General features: G+C 41.7%; 1 pseudogene; it reads left to right on the top strand.

Moving 5' to 3' along the window:
* Window positions 1-3,030: 3,030 nt before the first annotated feature.
* LOC110286435 (small ribosomal subunit protein uS2 pseudogene) lies at window positions 3,031-6,880 on the top strand (annotated as a pseudogene).
* The last annotated feature ends 498 nt before the right edge of the window (window positions 6,881-7,378 follow it).

Here is a 7,378-nt window from a genome sequence, read left to right as displayed (position 1 = left end):
ATGTGTTTTATATCCAACAGCCTGGTAGTGAAAGATAAGTGTCTGAACCAAGGTAGATGGATCAGACACATAGAAAGTTGCTGAGTTTATCTGATTAGAAAAGAGGATTGGTGGACAGGTTAACTGGGTAGACAGCTGTTCAAACCACTAACACAGCTGAAAATACAGAAGGAAATATCAGTTTGAATGACAAGTGTATCTTGGTAAATGTTAGACTTCAGAATTCGGAATGCCTGAGCAGTTGCATATAAGGATGGTAACTATCACAGGCCTGATTTCTTAAGACACAGAGATAAGTCCTAGCCAGATACTGTGTGGAAAGTCCATAATCTCTTCCATGCTGTGATGTTTATCATCCATCTTAGCCATTCTGCCAGTTTCTACTTGTACTCATAGGTCTTTAGGCCTCAAGTAGGATATACCTCCTAAGGAAGAGGTGCTCTGGCCAGAATGTCAATAATAATGCTCTTCATAGGTTCATGCCTTGTGTCTTTTGTTAATGGCCCTCCTTCCCGAAGATTGGCATTAGGTCGCAAAGTCAAGTGTGTTTAGTTTTCAACTTTACCTCCTCTCTAATGACCCTCCCAGCTTTCCAGAATAGTGGCTTCAATAGAATAGTAGCCTTTCCTTAGGAAGGAAGATGATGGTCCCCAGTATCTGAAGAATTAGTCTTAGGATCCCAAACACTGCTACTATTCCCTTCATGGGACTAGGGAGAACAGAGAAAAGTGAGCTTGTTGTGGGGGAGGACCTTAAACTCTCAGTTTCATGAAGAATCTCTGGCTTTCCACACATCCCTTCACTTCACATTGCAAATTGTGGACTTTGGATTTGTAGGTGCATGTTTTAGCTGAATTCTATGTGTTTCTCCGTAATGTTTAAATCAAAGGACATATTAGAGGTGCTTCATTCCTGCAGCTTTACCACCCTCAAGTCCCCCACCTCAACAGAGTTATAAACAGTAAACCATACCCAGTCATTTTGAGAATTCGTTTTTAAGGCAAACTCTAATGCCTGCCTACCAAAAATATGATTATCAAACAAGGCCTGGAACCTGCCAGAAGGGCATGTTGTTGTTGTTGTTATATTTAAGTATAGAGTAGATCACATTTCCTAAGTAGTAGATCCAATTTCCTAAAGCAATACAGTCTCTGCATGTTGTCATTTGTTAGACATAATTTTAACATGCATTTGTAAATGTTTATAGGTGGCCAAACAAAGAATTTCAGCAGTAACAGAGTCAAACTTGATCCAAGTAGCATTGGTATCTAGTCAGTTTAAGAAATACTTTGTAATCCAGAAAGACTTTCATTCAAAACCCCCAAATTTCTATACTAATCATACTTATGTAGAGACTTTTTCCACTTGAATTTTTTGATTGTCTTTAAATATCTTGGGAAACTGTTAAGGGGTGGATATTGAACAGCTAGCTAGCTTCCACAAAGCAGACATCCTTGACTTTCATCTCTATACTCAGGAATTCTTACCAACATTTCTCAATAGTCTTATATACAAGCTAAAATAAATCACAGAATATTTCATCTCAGAAGGTTCTTGGGAGTTTAGAAATATAGAAGAGATGGATTTATGAACCATCAACAATATAAACGAAGACTGCTGAAGGGGCATAATTATGCACTCTAAGTAAAAATAATATGGTGACATGGTAATTAAAAACAAGATTCTCTTAAAAACAAAAACATCAATATATTTGAAATTTTCTACTTTAGTATTATATTAATTTCTAGAATTTTCCAAGGGTTTTTATTTATGTGTGTATTTGTGGGGTGCCTGGAGAGGCCAAAGGAAAGCATTGCATACCCTGTGGCTGGAGTTCCAGACAGCATGAGGATATTGAGATACTAACTTGGGTCTTCTGAAAGAATATGAAATACTCTTAATCATGAAGATATCTCTCCAGCTCCATAGACTATTTTAATGTAAGAAGACAACTTATATTAGAATGATTCTCAAAAATAATAGGTGACTATTTGAATTTGAGCTAAAAAAAACCGTATTGATCAGGGACAAGTTCATTTAACCATCAATATAACAACACTTGCATGAAATGCAGTAAGTTATTTCATGACAACATTGTATATACTAGGTTAATAAAGACATAAGATTTCCCTTATTAAAAAGTAGAATGAAAAATGCTAACTAATCAAAACAAATCCAATACCTACAATGAATCATGTCGTGTGAGGTATTATATTTAATTCTTCATACATAAAGAATATTTGAAAAGCAGCAGTAGCCATGATTTGATGAAAATACCATGATCTTCTGAGAAAACACAGATGGACTTAAGAGCTAGCACATTTATCCCCCACCCCAATTTTAATTTATTCATTTTATGTATACTAGTGTTTTGCTTGTGTGTATGTGTGTGCCTGGTGCTCACTGAGGTCAAAATGGGGTGTTAGATCTCCTGAAACTGGAGTTACAGATGATCGTAAGCTACCATATGGGTTCTGAGAACTAAACCCAGGTCCTGTGAAGGGATAACAAATAATCTTAAGCACTGACTCATCTCTCCATCCCACAGTCATCGACAAATAAATGGAATTTTTTCTACTAGTTTTTAATTTTGAATTACTCTAAATTCTTTCAAATTATTGTTACACATAAAATAATGAAAATAATGCCATGCAATTTGACATTGATGTCAATATACTTAAAGTCTTTTGTATGGCCACTGAAACATAGTAGATCAGGAAATAACAGCTACAATTCCCATTATCCTTCAGTTACTTTCAATATTTTCACATCATAGCATTTTCTGGGCATGCTCTATACCAGTGCCCTTCAAAGTGAAGTTGAGGGAAACTAGAAGTAGAAGTAACAGACCATGTTGTGCCTTTCTATAGCCTACAGACCTCATGGTTTCCATATGCACTAGCCAGTTTTAAGTGGCAGCCCATTCACTTCCTTGGGCCTTTCTACAATTTGCATAAGGTCGTGTAGCCTGTCCATGCACAAAGCTATAAATGTTGGCATTTGCTACTTCCCAGTAGAATTCTAAAACCAATGACTGGGGAACTGTTTAATACCTCAAATTCCTTAACTCTCAGCAATAAAGCTGAGATTTCTGTCAGGGACAGTGGGCGCAGTGAAATATTATTTTATGATAACTGTAATTTAGCAGGTTAGGCTGCCACAGGTTTACAGATACTGGCAAAAGACACAAGATGCCTGAGCCAGAAAACAAAGGACTTTATTGCTTATACTACGAAAGATAGCATGTGCTTCATGGAGTCATAGGTTACCTTTGACAGCCAAATCCCATGGTGGTGATAGAAAGCAGTCCCTGGGGGAGCTGTGCACACAGTGGGACTGAAAGTTCCCAGTCTCTGTAATCTTCCATCTTATAAAGGCTACTAGAAAAGCTGCCCAACTTTGTCCCAGAGAAAAACATTTTTTTTATGGTAAGAGAATAGATCTGTCCTCTGTGCTTGTGTAGAAGGAGACATTATCTCTATATTCCAAGATTATGGGTAACTCGGTGTTCTTTGCAATATGTTCATACTCTTGTGTTTTTAAGGTTAGAAACACCAAACGTGTGCATCATCCCACTTCCCCAGAAGGACTGCTTCCAGTAGCACAAAGTGGTTAAGTCCCTTGATAGTGTATCTTTAATTGTCTTCTTCAGGTTTTGCTTCATTTCTCCACTCCCAAACAAATGACTTTTTTTTTTAATTTTTGTATCTATGGTGTTTTGCCTTATGTAGCATGTGCACGGCTGGTGCCGGCAGGAACCAGAAGAGAGAGTTGAATCAACTGGAACTGGAGTTACATGTGGCTGTGTGCTTACATATGAGTGCTTTAAGATTGAACCTGGATTCTCTGTAAGAACAGCTAGTGCTCTTGGAGAGTGGGCCCTCTCTCCAGACCCAAACAAATAGCTGTTTGGATACTGAAAACAATTAGGATACTATCAAGAAGGAAGAAACAATAAACTGAAAACCAAGTGTTAGAGGCCAATCTGGGTCACATAGCAAGTTCCAAGCAAGCCTGGGCTCAGTCTCAGAAGGAAGAGGAGAATAAAGAAGAGAAGGAGAGGAGGAAGGAGGAGGAAGGGGAAGTAGCAGGAGGCATGAGAAAATAGATGGTGAATCAGTCATAAGCAGAGTCCATTATAACTCTGGCAGGAGTTGCAAGCATTTTGCTTTAGGCATTGCAGTTCAGCCAACTTAAGGAAGTAAATAGAGGTATTTATCTTACATTAATTCAGGGAATACTTTTAACTGGAATGCATCTCCTGAACAACTGATTGGATTATCTTATTGTAAAATAGCTACTAAAAACTCGTTTGTTCTAATTGTTATCTAATAAGATGGGCATTTTGTTGAGAAAAAAAATGGAATTTCTGACACCTTCTGATATATATCTGGTCTATAAAGAGTCCAGATTTGCCTCCAATATCTGGTCCCCCATTTCTTGTTCTTCCTTCTTAATCATATTCTAATTGTTTTCAGGTATGTAAAAAGTCATTTGTTGGGGCTGGAGAGATGGCTCAGCATTACACACACACACACACACACACACACACACACACACACACACACGACAAAGACAACAGAATTTAGTAACCCTGTTATTACACATAAGACATAAGAAAATAAGAATTCTTTTTTTTCATAATTTGTTTTTTACTCACGTTACATCCCAGTCACAGACCCCACCCTGTCCTTCTTCTCCTCCCAGTCCCACCTTTACAAATTCCTCCTTGCATTACCCCTCCCCTTCTCCCCAGAGAAGGTGAAGCCCCTACTTGGGTACCACCCCACCATGGGACAAGTTCCAGCAGGACAAAGCACTTCCTCTCCCACTGAAGCTGAACCAGGCAGTCCAGGTAGGGGAAGGGGATCCAAAGACAGTCAACAGAGTCAGAGACAGCCCATGCTCCAATTGTTAGGGGACTCACATGAAGACCAAGGTGCATGTCTGCTGTGAATGTTGGTAGACTAGATTGAGCCCATGTATGCTCTTTGGTTGGTGGTTCAGTCTCTGTGAGCCCCAATGAGCCAAGGTTAGTTGACACTGTATGTCTTCTTGTGGTGTTCTTGACCCCTAAGAGGAGCTCAATTCTATCACACACTCTTCCACAAGACTTCTTGAGCTCCACCTGATATTTGGCTATGAGTTTCTGCATCTGTTTCCATCTGCTGCTGGGTGAAGCCTCTCTGATGACAGTCATGCTAGGCTCCTGTCTGCAAGCGCAGCAGAATATCAATAGTGTCAGAGATTGGCTCTCTCCCATGGGATTGGTCTCAAGTTGGGCCAGTCATAGGTTAGCCATTACCTCTGTTTCTGCTCTATCTGGTACATCTACACCATGGAATACTAGGAATACTATCCAGCTATTAAAAACAAAGCCTTGTCGGGCATGGTGGCGCACGCCTTTAATCCCAGCACTCGGAAGGCAGAGGCAGGTGGATTTCTGAGTTCGAGGCCAGCCTGATCTACAAAGTGAGTTCCAGGACAGCCAGAGCTATACAGAGAAACCCTGTCTCGAAAAAAAAAAAGAGAGGGGGGGGTGAGGAGGGGTATGGAGGTGACTCTCAGGTATAGAGAGGAAGGGGAGAGAGAAGAGGACTGGGCATGAGAATGTAAATCAGTGGGGGAGGGGCACATCTCTAGGACTAGCTGGAGACCTGGAATGGGAGAGGATATGGGGAGTCTATGGGGTAACCCTAGCTGAGATCCCTACTAGTAGGGGATATAGAGACAGAAGTGGCCACCTCCTGTAGCCAGGCAGGACTTTCAGTGGAAGGAGAGGGACATCAACCTACCCACAAAACTTTCAACCCAAAATGTGTCCTGCTTACAAGGTGCACAGGGATAAAGATAGAGCAGAAAACAAGAATTCTTAATTGCAAAGGGCAGATTGCTACTTTCCACATTACCCACCCAGCGACGGACGGGTCCATGTGGCATTTGTTACCACTGTAACTTAAAGAGAAACGTAGACAGTGTCTGGAGCCCTTGAGAAGGCTCATCCTGCAGATGAAGGAGGAGGATGTCCTCAAATTCCTTGCTGCAGGAACCCACTTAGGTGGCACGAACCTTGACTTTCAAATGGAGCAGTGCATCTACAAAAGGAAAAGTGATGGTATCTATATCATAAATCTGAAGAGGACTTGGGAGAAGCTGTTGCTCCCAGCTGTTGCTCACAGGTTCTCCATTGAGAACCCTGCTGACGTCAGCATCATCTCCAAGAACACTGACCCACGAGGGAGCTGTGCTGAAGTTCGCGGCTGCCACAGGAGCCATTCCCATTGCTGGTTGCTTCACGGGTGGAACCTTTCCTAACGAGATCCAAGCAGTCTTCAGGGAGCCACGGCTTCTAGTGGCGACTGATCCCAGAGCTGACCACCAGCCCCTCAGAGAGGCCTCTTATGTCAACCTGCCCACTATTGCTCTGTGTAACCCAAATTCTCCCCTGCGCTATGTGGACATTGCCATCCCATGCAACAAGGGTGCTCACTCAGTGGGTCTGATGTGGTGGATGCTGGCCAGGGAAGTACTCCACATGCGAGGTACTATCTCCCGTGAGCATCCAGGGGAGGTTAGGCCTGATCTTTACTTCTACAGAGACCCAGAGGAGATTGACAAGGAGGAGCAGGCTGCTGCTGAGAAGGCTGTGACCAAGGAGGAATTTCAGGGCAAATGGACTTCACCAGCTCCTGAGTTCACTGCTGCTCAGCCTGAGGTGGCTGATGGGTCTGAGGGTGTGCAGGTACCCTCAGACCCATCAGCCCTGCCCATCCAGCAGTTCCACAAGGAAGACAGGAGTGTGCAGCCAGCCATTGAGGACTGGTCAGCAGCTCCCACAGCGCAGGCCAATGGGGTTGGAGCCACCATTGAGTGGTTCTGAGCTGCTCTGTATACATCTGATGAAAGGGGGGAAAGGGTGGAAGGAAAATAAAGTTCCTAAAAGCTGAAAACAAAAACAAAAACAAAAAAGAGTAGATTGTTATTTGTTTGTAAATAATGATGGGAATTCATTGAAATAACACATAGACAAAAATTTTCAAAAAGAACTGTATTAAAGGGTCACAGCATTAGGAAGGTTGAGAACCACTACTCTAGGGTCTTCTGAATCATTCATCCTCAATGTGTGATCTCTGTATCAGCAGCAACAGTAGCATTATATTGAGAACTTACCAATAGTCAGGATTCTCAAGTCCAACTGGAACTGCTAAATCAGGAACTCAGAAAATAGAGATTCTCATGAGTCTTACATGTGCTCAAATATGAGAATCACTGCTCAGGAATCTAACTCAAAGCTGTGACTCAAGTAAAAAATTCCCAGTGGTTTCTAAGTCAAGGAAACCAGTTGCCAACCAGAAAGCTGAGTGATAATGAAAATAGG

This window comes from Mus caroli, unplaced genomic scaffold, assembly GCF_978045245.1.
Source record: "Mus caroli unplaced genomic scaffold, Mus_caroli_1 scaffold_5, whole genome shotgun sequence".
Taxonomy (NCBI): domain Eukaryota; kingdom Metazoa; phylum Chordata; class Mammalia; order Rodentia; family Muridae; genus Mus; species Mus caroli.
This window is presented reverse-complemented; position numbering and strand designations above follow the sequence as displayed.